The sequence below is a fragment of the Brachionichthys hirsutus genome, chromosome 2 (assembly GCF_040956055.1).
Source record: "Brachionichthys hirsutus isolate HB-005 chromosome 2, CSIRO-AGI_Bhir_v1, whole genome shotgun sequence".
NCBI lineage: Eukaryota > Metazoa > Chordata > Actinopteri > Lophiiformes > Brachionichthyidae > Brachionichthys > Brachionichthys hirsutus.
Window position 1 is genome coordinate 10,408,419 of NC_090898.1, and position 18,594 is coordinate 10,427,012.

The window sequence follows — 18,594 nt, forward strand, 5'->3', positions numbered from 1 at the left end:
AGTTTGTGCAGTTTTCATGGTGCAATATGTGGCTCACCACACATGCAAGTAAAAACAATGAAATGGGAATTAATAGTTATGTACCAGCTATAAACCTGACAATGATGGCTTGCAGTCCTTTCCCACATTGTGCATATACATGCGTTGATTCTAGCTAGTGGTGTCTAAACTCTTGCCTGTCAGTCAACATAAGGGCAAACCATGTCACACGACATTTGTAAATCAGCTACCATGGAAAAATCATTTCAGCATTCCAGGGATTCCCACACCATGGGAATCATCACTCAAGGGTAAATTCCAGTATTCCACTCTGTGGCCCGCACTGGCTTCAAGTGGCAGTGTTGCAGTTTGGCTTTCTGGGCAGGGCAACTGGTTGGTGATCCATCAGCTGCCACATAATCGTAACTTCAATAAAAAAAAAATTAAAAAAGTGTTTTATTTTCTATTGTCGTTAACTCTAAAGAAATCGTGAAATTTGAAATTCTTGCTCCTGAAGGTTTTTGAGACTTATGTAAAAACAAACTGATGTTGAATTGAAATTACAATGAGAGAAATGGAAGTAGAATGTGAGCTTTCATGCTCAGCAGACTTACATTTCACATACTCATCACACCATTCAGAGAACTCTTGACTGAGAATAAATGAGATTACACTGTGTGTTTCTACTATACACTTTTCTATTGTACTATATCACTTCCTCCTGGGTTGAATTTTAGGGGAAAGTCTTTGGTTATATCTTAAAACGAGCTCATGTGTGTCTTTGAGAAGTGAAACAGACACGCATGAGATCTCCTCCTGGATCCTGCTTTCTTATGGGAGTCGACCAAATCAACATTCAATGAGCAAGGCACTGCTCCTGTTCCCCTTACCCTTTTTTTTACAGTCTCAGGAACCAAAGAAAGCGTTGGAGGAACTTAACTCATCCTGGCAGAGAAACCAGGAAGGATCTGCGCTCAACGTGCAGAACAAAGCAATAAATCACGGTCGTTGCTGAGGAACAGCAGAGCTTCCACCTGCTTTCCGGGTATTTTAAAAGGGATCGTCATTATTTTTCCTTGTTGGCAGCAATACAATTTGTAAAGTGTCACAACCATCAAAAACACCAAATTAACTAATGCAATATAGACCGCCTGGGGCGATAATGGAAAATCAATACCGCGTCAATAGTCTATTACTGACTGAAGTACACACACACACCCATTAATGTGAAAATGAACTCAATTAAAGAGCCCTGAATCTTAGATTATACCGTTATTAAATATTTATCCGAGTGCTGTTTTTTTATTATTATTATTAATGGTTCTCATAAAGTTTTTCCTATTTTGGTTTAATCGCAGGAAAGTTTCCCTTTAACAGAAATGACAAAGCCTTGTACAATACGAGCAAATGCCACACTCGGTCTGAGACCTGTCTGTGGACTTGTGCGTTTTTACTAAAAAAAACAAAACAACAACAACCGAAAAGGAAATTCTAATTTCTGCGGAAACGCCGGAAACATTTCTGTAGCCATCCATCTCAACGTACCCTCATGCGCTCTGTTCTGGCCGCATTAAATGTTCTTTAAATCCAAAAAACGAGGCTCCACAACAGCATGAATCACTGCCACAGACGCTCTCGCTCCAAAACGAATGTGGACAACAGTCGTTTAGTGACGAGGTCATCAGCCAATCACAACGGCGCATTGTGAGAACAGAGCCAATGGCCTTTAATATTTTCACGGGAGGGCGGGGACAGAGGCGTTCCCTGGTTTGTAGGATAAGCCTCTTTGTTTAGGACGTCCAGCGAGTGTTGATGTTTGGTCCTTGCTGAGTGACAACGTGAAACATACTCTGATTGCCGAATTGTCCGAGTAATGGTCAAATAGATTTAGACTTTTTCTGGCAAACAGGTGAATTTCATTGTAAATCGAGACTCAATGACAATGAGTAAATTCATCTTTGACTTTCCTATTTAGCCTTTTTTATGTGACCATTATTACATTTCTCGCCTCTAGTTTCTTGTCAGCTATGCAATCAATTATGCTTTTAGAATACATTTTTGTTCCTAAATTACACAAATGAATGAAACAAAGGGGGAAAAGCTACATCAGCAAATCACAAAAAGGCAGCCCCAGCTGCGGCTGCAGCTTGATGTAAGTAGGCCGCCTTTTGCTGTGTCCGAGTCAGCTGAGAATAAAGTTATTTTCTCTTTTCGTTTTGCATTTCTATGACCCCGTTGTCAATGTTTCAATGCCAATGCTATGTGTGTGTTTGTGCAATGTGTGCCTATACAATTTCGCAAATGCCTGTCTGTCTGCAGCAGAAAGCTGAGTAATTGGCAATACTATTGCCAATATGTTTGGCACAGATCCATCTTATGCAATTCGTTTTCAAGCTGTAGTGATAGAAGGTCATGAGAGACAGGTAAGGATTTGAAGAGAGGCCATCAGAAACACCATAAAAAGCTGATGATGAACTGAACAAAAAGCATCAGCGAACTGGAGAATATTGCCAAAATAGACAATTGATAGATTTCTCATTAGTCCAAAGCTACCATTTCTCACAGTTGCACTAAGCTGCCTCTGGGTGCGTTGCATACCAGTATTCAATTACACACTTTAATGTATAGTTAAACATCCAGTGCAAGTCAAAGATGGAGCCATTAGGATGCAGCAACATAGTTCTTGAAGGGGAAGGGGAAATTAAGAGGTTTGTAATAGCAGCTGGGTGGCCAGTGTGTCCTCCAGATGTTGTCTGGGACACATTAATTAACCTGCTAATGAAGTCAGGGCTTCTCCATCAGCTCTGAGCATCAGAAGGTTTGTGACATTGGAAGCGACACCCGCCTGTCTGATGGCAAGGTGATAGCGAATCTGAGCCCTCTCTCTCTCTCTCTCTGCATACACTCACACACATTTATACATATATACGACTGAGTGCTTTTAACTCATTGAGTGCCAACCATTTTCAAGTTGGCTATATGCTGAGTGCCCCAGTTTTCGCGCATTTTCCCCGATTTTCCAATCCCCACAGAATATTCTGTACTATATGCACACAACAAACCTCCAAAATGAAAGATTAACGTCCCTTCTTTCATCAGGAGAAAAAGTGTGTTCCTACCATTTTTCATTCCGGAGTTATTGGCTGTTGAAGAGAGGCAGATTTCAATGTCAGGGTTGGCAGTGAATGTTTGGGTTTCAAAAAACGTCTTTTGACGTGAATGGCACTCAAAGAGTTAATGGATCAAATCACGTTTAATTATCATTTCCCTTTTGGAGGGTTACTTATGTGTCGTGCAAAGATTAAATCAGACAGTAATATTAAATCTTTCGTCTGCTCGCCGAAATACACACACATATAGTAGTAGTGATGGAGCTGTTGGGGTGGGAGAGCGGGGCAGGAAAGTTAATTGTACCCTTGTCCAGTTCAGAGTGACCTCACTGGGTGTCACCTTCTACAACCATTGAGTGTACGTGGTCTTTATGTGTTCCTCACTCTGTTCTACTGACACATGTAAATAGCAGATGTTGAGCCACATCTGTTCACAGCTGTTGGAGGATTGCATCGTGGTGAAGAAACAAATGGTTCTTTTTAGCAGTTGGATTAATATCATCATTCTTAACCCCCATACATAAGTAGAGAGCAGAGACCACGCACTCTGATCGCACCGCACCACGCAGGCCTGGATTTGGTTGCATGTGCCTGCAGAGGGCGGTGCAGGGCAATGTTCCCTCTAAGTTTTCATGTGTCTGAGCAAACACACAAACTCCCTGAGCAGTCCCTTAGACAACACCACAATAATACATTTTATTTTAAACGCACTTTACATTTGAAAGCAAATCTCAAAGTGCACAATAGTATAAAAATAAATAACATAAAAACAAGAGATAAAAATCAACAAATGAAACATAAAATGAACAAGCAAAGGATGTGTGTACTGTGGTTCCGCGAGAGTCCTGGAACTCCTCGTCTGCAAAACACAGTTTATAACCTAGTTTCTTCTGTGTCCTTCTCACTTCTCCAGTGGATGCGCACTTTGTCCCGGTCTGTCTCTTTCACAATGGAAAACGAGCGTCGCTTGAAAAGAAAAAATCACACCCAGTTCCACCGTTTTTCCTTCTGTTTGCGCTCAGACATCCACTCCATCTTAAAATAATCGTATTTCCTTTTTACTCTGGCTTGGTGAGATGATTTGCCACCGTCCGTTGTTTTTGTCATTGGTATAAAGGGTCGACATAAGCAGCACTTCGTATCATAAGTGTGTTTTCCCTCCACATCGGCCACACCGCTTTGTTCGCTAAAACACCTGTGGCGGCGGCGCATTAGGACGTCGATCAATGACGTTGATTAGCTGCGTAAAAACTTAAGTGAATCTCATCATTAGCCGGAGCAGCCAGTCACCGGTCACTCACTGACTCACAGTGGAAAATAGCACAGAATGAATTTTTACGTGTTTATGTTATTTTCAATTTAGGCCGTGGGCCTTCTCACAATTTTATTATGTTCGCATAATGATAATAAAGTATCTTAAATCTTTTTTTGTGCGCAATGTAGATTTTCGCTGCCCGAAGACCGTATCAGCTGTGCGTAATTACGCACGAGCGCACCTTAGAGGGAACGTTTGTGCAGGGTAACATTTATGATGGTCACGTCAGACAGGATGGAACCGCTGCGAGTTATGATGTGCACGCCTTCGTCCACTGATAACCTTTTCCTGCTTTTTCAAAGGTCATATTAATTTTACAACGCGTTCAGCAACTCATCTCAATTTGCTCCGACAAAATGATGAGACTTTCCAGTCGATGATCCTCATCTCTGAACATCAGGCTTGGCTGTATGACCGCTGCAGCATCGGTATCCGGTGTCTGACTGTTAATGAGTTCATGCACTTTCTTAACTATTTACCATTTACGTTGCGTGATAAGTCTTTGTCACGACATTTCCAAGTGAGATCCTATATAGTTAGAAGCCTCTGCAATAACAATATATGCACTATGTCTTCATGCAGTAGCAGGTTCACGGACCCCTCCGCCCCCGGGAACAGAGTAACGTTGTGACTGCGTCCTGATGCAGTACTGCAAGGTCACACACCTGCACCACGAGTTTGGACCGTCTGTCTCCATATATTTCAAATATATGTGTGATGGAAAATGTAGGTGCAGTTTACTTTTTTTCTGTTGGAAAGAGGGGGGAAAACAAAGCGTGGGAAGGAGACGGGTGAGAAACATAGGTGGAGTTTGTACTATGGAGGTTGTACTATGTACTTCACAGCAACAATAAGAATGGACAATTTGCAGTAGCGGTTTTGGGCACGGGCGAAGCGGGCAGCCGCCTGGGGCTGCATTTCGTAGGGGGCGGCACGAGCGAGCACTTAAAAAATAATAATAATAGCGATCGCGTATTTGGTACGCTTCCCGGACACGCCCCCTTTCACACTTTCTAAAATGCCCTTAGTATTTAAGAGCATTTTGCAAATGACCTTAAAAATCCCGTCGTGCATACTGTAGCCACAACTGCAAGCAAAACACTGTATGCATATGTGATTTGGACCATTTGGGGTTCATAACTACTTCCATCCACTCTGAGTAGACTCCACAGACATTCTGTATGCTACTTGAAGCTGAACATGCAAGGTTGATTCACATGTTCACAGGGGTGAAATAATGCCGCAATAAACAAAGCAGTTGGTAACAGTGCAATATAATAGCAGTCACATAAGGATACAGCTCTGACCAAAATTTACTGCCCTCCGGGTGTGTAGGATATAAGCTTGGCACAACATAGAGCTGCGTTTTATAGAATTAATTGGCTCCACACCTCTCAGAAATGTGGAGCCAGTGGATTCGGTGAACTTGGAGTTTTAGCACATGCTTCTGATGAAGGCTTTGCTGTCCTTCCTGTTACCTCTGCACTTACCGCTTATTCCTCTGAAGCCACGACAACTCTGAACTCTGGGCCTGGCTGCTGCCAATGCCTGGGTGGAGAAGAAACATGTGTCACTTACTAATTGCAGGTGTGTGTGGGTTTAAAGCCACCAAATCACCTTGTCACTATATGTGTGAGTGTGCAGGAGTGTGCTGTAAATTCGACTGTTGTGCGCCCGTGTTTCATCCCACCAAAGGCGCCTTTCGTCAGACAGTTCGCTCGGACAGGAAGCCATAATTCATCGAAAGTGGCCACCAGACAGAGGACATGATTTCCTTTATTAATTAATGGACTAGACTGGACGCCGGAGTTGGAACATGTAAACATTACACACACACACAGAGGCTTACATCAACACTTCTATGACTCTTGCATTCAAATTTAATTTTCTCACCTTGGGCGGAGTTTGACATTTGTGCCAAGGCGGGCAAAAAAAAAATTCAACCCAAGACACCATTAAGACCGGCCCCTCATTTGAATAACATTTTTGCTGCATTTTTCGTCTGCAACATGAAAAAAATAAATATAAGAGCAGAGAGCTTTTATTTATTTAAAAGCTATTTATTTATATTTATTTATAGAGAGAAATTTGTTTATTTTTATGCAATCAAACAAAAAAGGGATTTGCAACCACAAAAAAGGTTTGCAATCAGCATCATTGTCCAAGTTACACAAGCATCATCTGTGCCCTGTTCCTCGTTCCACAAGCACTTCCACTGTCCTCTGCCTGATTATGCCCATTCCATTTTCAGACCATTGCACAACCTGCCATATTATATTACCATTTCGGAAAAATTTAAGCTCACAAAAATACATTCATAAATTTCTTATACACATATGTGATCATTTCTGTACAGAATTCTTTTTCCAGTGTCACACACGCAATACCTATCACATCCAAAGTCAGTCTCTCTCAAGCAATATCACAAAGTGCAGAGGCGAAGAACGACTGGAGAGCGAGCGTGGCTCAATCAGCTGATCCAATACAGCTGCTGAGGACCAAACAACAAACCTCAAGTTCTTGTAAAAAAGAAAATCTGTATGCTGTACGCCTGGGTTTCGAACCTGGAACCTTCTGGCTGAGAACCAAGTGTGCTTCCCACAACACAACCGAGACCGATATGTTACCCTATCAAACATTATGATAAATAGACAGGAGCATTGTTGACTTTAGGCCAGAGGCCCTGGTTTCGAATCTAGTATGACGTATGAAAAATACAAGCGGTTTTATTTTAAACACACAAAATAAACAGCTCGTAAAACGACAACAGAAAAACACACCAAACTGCTCAGGCGCAGGGCGAAGGACGACTGGAGAGCGCAGTTCTTATGCTGGCTGGACCAATCAGCTGATCCAACTCGGACCAGCTGACTGTCACCTCACATCCACTCCACACAGCACATCAGGAAAAAGCACAACATAACAACACTCTGGTCTGAAATATCAACTTATTATTTAACAGGTATGACTATGGTAATACCAACATGTTTGACCATGTTTGACCTTATGGCTAGTTTGGCTCTTTTGTAAATATTTTTGAATGTTATTTTAAAAGATAATGCAGGCATCCTTCTCATAATGAAGAAATATATCAACCACTGAAACATCATATTAGCTTAATGAGATTTTAATTGGTTTTGAATGACAGTGGAGGTCTTTGGCACAGAGCATTTAGGTAGTGGCTACAGCCGCTACACAAATCATTCCTAATTTTGACATGAATTCATTTTTGATTTCTCCCTTTTCTATTGATTTGTTGAGAGCATTAAAGAGATGCAACACAACATCAATCAATCATTTTAGGAACTTTGGAACCAGCAGTACAGCCTATATTTTTTCACTTGAGAAATATAAAGTTAGAGCACAAGTTGATTCTGAGAAATCTGTTCATGCGCTCAACTCAACTTTGTCAACTGTAAGGGCATCTTTGCTGAAATAGCAGTGCTCCAGCTCAAACCGAACAGGGCACCTCTCCCCGTGCTCATAGCTGAACATATTACTCCAGTGCTCCTCAAATCGCTTCAGTGGCTCTCGGTACGACTGAGGTTCGACTCAAAAATCCTACTAATGGTGTAAACTGTTAGACTCGCCTGAGCTTTTTAGAAATGTTCACAGACATAAACCAATCAAACCTCCGGAGGTCATCTGGTGGATGTTTTGTAACTGTACCTAAAGTGCTTCTTAATTTGGTTTTGTTTGATGACGTGAAATACAAAAGTAAACAGAAAACATAATGAACACATTTATTTCTTGCAGATAAGTAGGTTTCCTTTCGTTTGTTTTGTTTCGATGTTGCATACATTGTTTGTTGCTGTCTGTATGTTATTTCAAAGCACAATGAGTGTGTGCCAAATTATACATATGCTAATTTAGTTGGGTGTTTTTACTGACGGCACAAACAATTATGTCTTCTTACAGCCGAGGATGAGAACTGACTTTTGACTTGCTGCCTGCTCAAGGTATTCATCATGGAGACATTAGTGAAGTTAGTGATCTACACTCGTAGTTCTTGCACCAAGAGACGGTGCCAGGCTCATGTTGAGTTGTGCTCCATTACAGGTTTCTTTGGAGAGTGAAGGTGTGCCACAGGGAGATTGAAGGGAGGCCACATATTGCATTAAGAAATGAGCTTTGCAGCAAAATTTCACGGGGAAACCAAATTTTATGAATGGTAGGATAATACATTGCTGAAAAAAACTGAGGAGTCAGTCAGTCAAAAACGTTCATTACTATTTGCATACTTGAGCTAATATTTTTGCTACTTGAATAACATTCAAGTGAGTTAGATAATTCAACTTAACTGTTGGCTGTTTGGAAAAACTCTATTATTGTTCTGCTGCCACTGTTTATTGCTCTGTCTGCACATCTGTTTTGCAGAGCTCCTGGCATCTCAGCAAATACTTTAGGCTAGCGTGTAAAAATGATGGCCAAACCTACTTGAAACAAAATGGCAATTACAGTCTCTTCTCAGAGAAAGATGCCTGTTGAGCCGTTTCACACACCATTCTCATTGTCAGCACGGAAACAAGTGCATTGTGGGAAATACACATATCCAAACAAATACCAAAAGGAAGTGAGGATTAATCATACTCCAGCCTTGCTTGTCAGGGTAGTGATGGACTCACACTGTTTATGGATCACACAGCCTCCCATGTTGCCCCCCCCCCCCCCCCCAATCCCATCCCAACTATTATCATTATTGCCACATTGTGTAAACGAATGTGTAGCAGTGGTTCTCTCGCTCTCAAATGTTAGGTGTTTGATTGATATTTTCAGGGTACTGCATACTGATTTATTTTTAACTTGTAGCATTTAAATAATTTGTCCCATTAAAATGTAAACAAATATATTCTTATTAGTAATACACTTTATTTTCATTATTATAATATATGAATATATTGTTTTTGTGCATTATTTTAGCTCAGTATTCGTTTACCTACATACCTGTCTCAGATTATGTTTCGTTCTGTTAAAAAAAAAAAAGTAAAAAAATAAAATAAAATGTAAACAAACATTATGAACATTCATTACTTCTTGCTGATGACACTAGTGGACCAATATCTATTAATATGAGGCCATGGGAAGCTTAATTCACATATTGGTGTGTGTTATTGCCCTGCTATATTCTGTTTGAACAGACAGTCCTTGATGCCCTGATGTTAGTGGACTCTTGTTTCTTCTTTTAATATGTTCTTTGCTTCTGTTGAACACGACAGCGGTTGCTGATGTGTGTTTATGTGGCAGATATAAGGCCATGTTGTTGACTTATTTATACCTCTGACAGTGCTCTGCTGCCTGAATAGCCTAAGGTGTGAGAGACCAGAAGAACACACATAAATAATTGAAGATTGCAACACTAGACACTCACAAAATTACACGATAAAAGGGGTAGCAAGGGCAAATAATGTGATTTAATAAGTATATTCATGGAAGACAGATTTATATTTTGAGGTGCTGTAAGGTAATCATTCAGCTAAAAAAGAAAAGAAAATGCTCACAAATATTTACCTTCTTGCCGAGAGCTAGAACGCTAGATCAGAAGATTGACACCTTTCATAACTGTGTTGGACATGCAGCTACAGCCAGCAGCTGGTTGGCTTAGCTCCTGGAAACACAGAGCCTGACTTTGTTTGAAAGTAATAAGTTAATTTGCTAGCAACTTCAGCAGCGCTGCACGTGAAACAGCAGGGATCAAACTACTGTGTATTAAATAGCTCGTAGAAGTATGTTTTTTACTTTGATAGGGTTGGTGTGTAAACCGATGCTAAGATAGCCAGTTGCTGGCTGTAGCTTTTTTCTTGCCATATACAATACATACATTCCAAAAGAATGGGTGTGTATTAAAAATTAGTATATTTTAAAAATATCTTACTATTGTTTATTTTCTTGCGCTGCATGTTGAAGATTTTGTTTCGCTGAGTTTTTCTCAAAGTATGCTTTTTTCATAATCCATATCTGAAAAATGATCAAGGTTTTAGGATGGGTGTTGCAGATGCTAATTTAACTATGTGTAGGTTGTGTAAAACAGTTTACGTGAAGTACTGAAGCTGGGTCAGAACATCTAATTAGCACTGGTTGTTTTATACATGCTTTTACTAGGGATCTGTAATTGAAAATACCTCAAATTGAGGGCTTTTATCAGCAATATTTCAGTGAGATAAAAAAAAAGATTAATTAGATTAATTAATTACAGATCATAATTACTTAATGGATCAAATGTTTTAATCTCTTGAAAGCACTAGCTTTTTAATCTCATTCTGTACTGAACATGCAATCGTTTCATGCTGGTGTGTAGGACAGTCTGCCAGCACTGTTTGCTGCCACCGTCTCTCACTGTCATGCCAAGTCCCTTCAAGTGGGCTCGATTCTTTTTTTTGCTTCACGTTCTGAGCCTTTTCTCCTGCTAGAATCTGACAGCTCAAACAACATTTTCTATTCTAATTGCTCAAACTCTTCATGTCCAATTTCTAGACAACAGTAAATGTTTCCAACTGAGGTGTTAATTGATGGATGAGCATGCAGACCTCTGATTGATGAACAACTCTGCCGGAGTAACAACATTGCTTGTGTTGATTTTTCCTCTCTTGCAGACATGTACCTCTCTAAATAGCTCACACACAGCCCAAATAAGAAAGTCCTTCAGAAGCATTACAATAGAAGAGTTAGAGTTTCTAATATTTTCTCTGGTGCGGAACCCATCCAAAGCCAGCTTTGTTTACAAGCGTGCTGTACAAACAAATCAACATTGAACTCTAAGTGTAAAGCATTGATATATTTTCTGTAGAGACTTGAGAACTAGGGAATCCCAAAAACCAAAAAATATTTTCCCCAATAATCACTATTATTTTGGCTTTTCAACAGAATAACGTTTTACATTTTGGAAAGACTTTTCCCATTTCTCTGCTAATTGTTTTGTCAGTGCCTCTTAAAGAAAACATTTCCACGGTTGCTACTTATGCAGTCCAGCCACGTTCCTCGACTGTTTCTCTCTGCTTCTTGCTTTTGCATCACTCAGGAGTGATCACTGCAGGCACATGCAGGCCTGCACACAACATATGGTGAGATGATTTCTAATTAGGTTTCTACGATGCCTCCTGCTTAGCAAATTCTCTGTTAGCCATGCAAACACACTAAAGCACACATATGTATCACACAGAGAATTCCGACATGTCTGTCACCAGTGGGACCCTGCAGGAAGCTGGCAGAGGTGTTGCTCAGTTTAATCACAAAATGCAGTGTTTCAACAGTCTCTTATCTGATCCATCTTGGTTGTCATTAAAATACATCAAAGGGGAAAAGCTGCTTTTGCTATAAAGGCATCAATCTTATTCAGCCAAGAGGAGAGAATCTGTGCTTCTGTGACCAGAATAAAATAGTATGCAGACATAATCAGCAAATGACCCAGAGCCATGTTAGTGCAATTATCTCCCAGTTTATACACAAACATCTCCTTTTTTCTGTAAGATTCATAACTTCAAAAAGGAGTGCAAAAGTTTCCGGAAGCAAATGCTCAGAAGATATGTTTAATCAACCAAGTCGAAAAATCTATTTGGCAAAATATTCATTGGAGTGGCAAAAAAAGATAGGAAGTAAACATTGTAACTCAACTCTGCTGATAAGAGAGAAGGAGCAGGAATGAGAATACTCCATCTATATTGGGCCAGTTGTGGAAGATGAGAGGAGGCAATGGATTGCACTCTCCACAACTACATCCGGCTGCCACGCAGTTCTGTTTTTTTTTTTTTACACATTCTGAGCAGTATGAGATAAAGTATGACTGAGTGAAAGAGAGGAAGATTGTAGATCCAAGGGTATAGATTGCAATTCTGCAACACTCTCATCTCTCCACGACCAAATCTATTTCCTCAAAGGTGCCTGGAAAAGCTTTTAGCCGGTGCTCGAAAATGTACAACACAAAAGACACAGCCATGCTGTGATAGAAGGTCATGCTATAAAGTGTCATGTGGAGAGCTGAGCCTTTGTAAGGCATTTTCAACTCAATGAGACCTTTCAACCTGCCGACTCGTTTTCCTTGCCATCTTTCAAGCTGTAGTTGTGAGTTCGGACACATGGATGGTATTACAGCATTGAATCTTTCCCTGTAACTTCTAAATGATGCATGGCCCAAGTGTGATGATGATGATGAAAATATTAATTAGGTTAGGTTTAAAGTGATATATGGAACCTTGTCTGTTTGTATGCTTCAAGTCGCTAAAGGTGATAAAAAAATAAAAAAATAAAAAATTAATCTGTGTGGGCCAATCACAGGGGCATTGTTAAAGTCATGAGTTTGTGCTTATGTTGGGGGGATGCATGAATTTTATGGATTGAGGAAGTTTATTTATTCCTTTACATTGCAAGTCATGAAAAGGCATATTTTTAAAGAATAGATCAATTTATCGTATCTTCAGATTCACACCTGAAAAAGATTTTCTGATGTATACATTTTTTTTATTTGTTACAAATTAAATTGTTACATATAAACCTATTTTCACCCCTGTACTTATTTTTTAAATATTAAATATTAATTTTGTGCGTTTAATCAAAGAGACAACACTACCCATCAGGATCCAGATGATGACAGTTTCAAATGTTGCATTTAAAATTTTATGGCTCAGGATTTAGGTGGAAGCAATGGGCAAGTAAGGAAGCAAGTAAGCTTCACAGTGAATGAAGAGAGGGAGCAGTGGTGACAAATTAGCAGCTATTGAGGTGAATAAAAAGTTATTTTCTGATTGTTTCACAGTGATTATGCTCTAAAGCTCCATAAAACATGTCTCTATCTCCATACAAATGTGCAGGAAGTGGCCAGGCTGCAGTCTTTAGAAGATTCCTACATCAAACAGACACACACACAGGCCTGCAGCTCTTTATATAGACATGACCCACAACAGATCAGAGAGAGATGAGATTGCGACGTAACCTAGTCTATATTTTGACTTCTTCCTGTCTGCTTTTAATGGCTGGGGGCTAAAAACCCACTGCCCAAAGGCGGATATGCAGAACTATTCCCAATGAACAAAAATAGGAACACAAAAATAAAATAAAAGCAGAAATACGCATTGCTGCTCTTCAGGTTTACATTTAGATCATAGACCATTAGAAAAACATTAGACTGGGCATTTTTGAGAGCGCCACTTTATTAGAGTTGCTTTATTTTGACAGAAATGACTGCCAGCACTCCTGCTTGCTCAGGTAATTATACAGCAAAGTAACATCTCATCATCACACAGACTATTGCAGAGGCGGCTGACCAATCACTTTTTTTTCATTGCTTTCATGAAACACAGTAGCATCACAGCTTAATGTTTTTGCAGCACTGTTAACAGCTTTTCAGCAAATTTCCAGGGAAAAACATGCGGTGCCAACAAATACACATACACACGCAAACAGGCGTACACGTGCTTTAAGGGTAGAGCTCATGGGAAATCATAGAAGAGGTCAACACAGACTGATTTTAACAAAGGCAATCAACCAAGTGGAAACATTTGGACTGATCTATATTGCGTACAGATAGCCTAAACCCATAAGTGCAAGGCCTTGCTATGGAAACAGAGCAGATCAGCAAGACTACAGCAGACAAAGTGATTCTATGTGAGATGAAAAGGATAATCAGTTGAGCTGCAAGTGAGTTCAATTTGTTAAATTAATGAAACTCGGTTATGCAAATGCAGAAAAAACTCTGCATCCCCATCAGTCCCCAAGAGAAGGATCAGAGCACATAATGTATTTTTCACAGCAAATATTTTTGACTTATCGATGGCTGACTCCAACTAAATGTTTCAGTAAGCCATTTCTGGTGAGTCAGGATCACAAAAAGGTCATCTAGATGAAAAATTGTCATCTAGATTGTAGCCGTCATTATTGTTATTGAGTACTGTGCTTCTCCCATTATGGCGTCATGCAATATGGAAATAGTCTATATTGCTCTGGTGATGAGTGATTGACAACAGTCAAGGAGCACAGCACCTTTGGAGGTCATCAACACAATACTATATTATTTCCTTGAATATGCCTTGCTCAGCAGACTCATTCTTACCCCCATTTCTTTGGCACAGTCCTCCTGTCAAGTCAGAGTGAATGTCAAAAGCACTGTGGCGTGTACACCTTGATAAATGGATGGCTGGTAGTTTATCGACACACACTGGGGTCACATTGCACGATCTGAAAGGTGCTGGGCAGAGTCTGTCCTCTCTAGATTACAGGGAGAGAGGTAGGAGATCGTAAATAATGAACACCTTTGCTGATTTTGATTATTTTATTCTGTTCCCTTCAGGATTTTTATTCCCTCCACATTAATGTTTTTCAAACTTAAACTTGTTTTGTTATTGCAGCAATTTTGGCATTGCAGTGAGATTGCCAACAGTGAGAAATATCCACTTCTCCCTGGTGATATTACAGCATTCTCATCAGCCTCCAGGTGTTAAAGTTAAAATGAAGGGAATGATGTAATTCAACCGACTAAAAATCCAAATTTTAGAATAGCCATTATTCACATTTTAGCATCCTGACATCGAAATAGCCATATGCTACATATTACAGGGTGAAGTTATCGTGTTGTTCTTTTTGTGTGTTCTTTTTAAACATTTATGCATCATTTGAGTTGTCGGAGCCAATAACGATGCTCGGTCGACCGCATGGGGAGCTCCAACGCTAAAAGCGTTTGATTTTGTCTGTAACAATGACCGTTTAGTGGAATCAGTTTGGGTTTAAATAGGCTGTTAATAATTGTATTCTATCCAAAACCTCCAGAAGAGAGGAGGGGGCAGAAACACTGTGAGCTATTTTGAGGTAAATTGTGTTCCTGGTCATTTGCAATGACATCATCATCAGTCAGTATCATGTACCATGACATCGTCAAGCCAACCGCTGCCCCTCTCAATAAATCAAACACAATACTTTATTGAATGATATGTGTTGTCCCAAGGAGGCCGTTCCTTACCACTGTTGGAGAAAAGTAAGCGGCAGATAAATCTGTCATGGCACCTGATGCGCACCGACCAACCAAACCTCTTGAACACAGCTGTCGCTACATGATTATACAGTCCTGATTGAGATTCTAATTACCCGTCTCTTTTAATGCAGCATGCTGCCAATCTATTCCACTCCTGTGTCATTTATTAACTATGGATGCCTATGATTCTGTCAGGTTTCATCAGTTTTAGCTTGCTTATTTATGTGATCAAAACGGGGACATTACAAACGCCATATATGTAATTGTCTTAACATTAAGCAAAAGGTTACCACACTTAACTCTGAATGGAAAATGTAATTTGTGGTGTGAAAACCTTATGATGGAGGAATATTTTTAAAATAATAACTGCGTAGTTCAGGATATAAGTGAGTCAGAATGCTTCCACAGCTTAAATCCAGAGGCTTACAGTACGGTTGAACATATTATCTTGGTGTATGGGGAGTTTTTCCACTGTGAAGCTTTGTTAAGGGCTAGATAAAACAGAGTGTGAGCTTTCACAGCAACGTGAAAGGGCCTCTCAGGTTTTATCCAACTGTATAACTATCCCTCCAAACAATAAGAGCGCAAAGCTGCATACTGAGCTTAAAGTATTAAAAATAATGTATTGTGCATTTGGGCATCGCACTACAAAAACATCTCTTTGAAGTGTTAAATATACAGAGTGAATATGGATGAGCTGCAGAAACTTTTTTTAGCTCTGTTAACATGCGCAGTAAAGGCAGCGACTGAAGAATAGCCAGAGGTTCCTCCTGAAACCGATACTTTTGTTCAAGTTCAAATGATGCACTGGATGAATATGTACAGTGTTTGAAAAGCAATTCAGGCATGCCAGGTCGACGCTATTAGGAGCCATATTTGCCTCATGCATTCTCTTCATAGCTCCACTATTGTGTGATTGCTGTGTGTGATAACGCAGGATGCCATCCGAATGTGCAATATGTTGATAGGTGTCTAGAGGGCAATGAAGGGAAGGCTACTATATCTCAATAAGACACCATGTGAAAATATACACATTGTTAAATGCACATAAATTGAGACACAACTTTGCAAACAAATGTTCTACTCAAAGTTTATTAAGATGAGGATAAGTTATAGACAAATATGTGGCAAGCCATGATTTGTCTGTTTTAGATTTCTCTGTTTTCGATTAATCTGCGGTTACATTAGTAGCATCTCTCCATGTTTGTCAACCTTTTTTCTTTCCCACCCTGTCAGCCTCTCTCTCTAAATGTGGAGCGAGCGAGCGATGCTGGCTACAGTACATATTTCCCAAACCACACTTTATGTTTTATCCGTACTGTTTATGTTTCAAAGTCTACAGAGTATACATCTACATGCATTGTACTTGGTCTGATCTGTTGACAGCAAATGTCAGTTTTAAGCATCTCGACAAGCAGGTTGCTGGTAAGGCTCCGTTTTTATATTTTGCCATCTATTGATTAACATTTGACATATAGTGGCAGCTGTTCTTCTTTGTCTGGCAGCCTCCATGTATGACACATGATTGATTCTAATCAGCATCACCGCCATACAGGCGACATAAATAAATATTATTTTCACCTTGGCTCTGATTTAACGGGACCGTACTATTTAGAATTTCTGCCAGCTTCTGATTCCAAAAAGAGAGAGAAAATGCTCAGGGTGAAAATCCAGCATGCTACCATTTGAAAAAGAAGCCCTGAGTGCAGCTAACTTCTGTCAATCCAGTGAGTGGGATAAATCAAAGGCATTTCTAAATTTAGCTCTGACATAGAATTAGCAAGGCATTCTGTAGTAGAAGGCAAGGCAATGGACCGGTGGTTACTAAGCAACTGGTGCTAGGCAACCTTGTTGGTAAGCATTGATTGTGGTTTAGAGAAAGTGGGGTGGGGGGTGAGGGGGGCTGATTAAGGGGGGGTGTCTTCAAAAAAAAAAGAAATCCAATAAAATTCTGCTGATTTGAATTATACGAATGTTTGCAGCAGCTTCTCAGGTAAAATTGGAAAAATCTAAACTCCTTGGATTGCATGGTGAATGCTTAATAATTGTTGTGAGGGAGGGGGGAGAAGAGGAACACAGAACTAAATACTACAAACTCAGCATAACAAAACTATGACAGATAATGTCTTCAATTACCGACTGACATTTTCAGTGGCGCTGGATGGTATCACATACTAATAATGACAGCGTATGAAGAATCGATGTGGACCTCAGTGTGCATTGTGGCGCATCTGTTGTTGGATTGTGTACACAAATATGCATAAACATTTCGACATGTACACCAAGTGAACCCAATCAAAACATTGATTAGTGGGCATTGTGACACTGACTGATGAGAAAAACAGTCTATGGGCCATTCCCTCGCTCTAAAATTAGAATTTGAATCTTTCTTGTCGCAGAGGATATTTGTCTACGTTCAGAAGTATTGATCAGACTATCATAAATTCTAGGAATAACAAATACAAAATCTTTAAGCACACGTTGGTTTGTTCTCTCTCTCTCTCTCTCTCTCTCTCTCTCTCTCTGCTTAGCAGATACCTTTGTGCTGACCAGAGAAATCTGCTGCATGGTGGGTTAAGAAGTGTGTGTGGTGTGTATGCGAACGTACCATGTGAAGAAAAGCAGATAACACACTCAACAGCACATGAGGAGACACATTTAAAATGGCTTTCAGATACAAATCTCAAACCATGAGTTACAACTAAACAGATATGTTTACAGTAGACATTTCATTTATTATTACCGTACATGACTTGTGCCATAATAAGGAAACAATAACAGCAGGAAGTTGTTTAAATATACAGTATATGTATCTATAAATAGTGTGTACGTATGTTGGATGCTGTGCCCAAGAATGGCTGTTATAGTAAGATTTGTCTCTCATCCCCTGTGAAATAGGCTATTTCCTTTGTGGTGGGTGACATGAACCCTGCTGATCTAGGAGGTTAAAGCTCCACCAGAACAGGGTCACCATTTTTAAACAGAGGGCCCCATATGGTGGGATAAAGTTCAAATATTTTCATTATATTCGCCTCTACACAAACATCTGTCAAACCTGAAAACACTCCACGAAGCCATTGCTACCAATGCAGTCGCAGATACGTTCCTTCTTTATTCATTCATTATTCTGAGTGCATATTTTATGCAAATTACAGAAAAGCAACCTTTACAAAGAAATTCCAATCTACACCAGAGGGTAAAGGTTTCGGTATCACGGGTTTTATATCCTCTCTGTG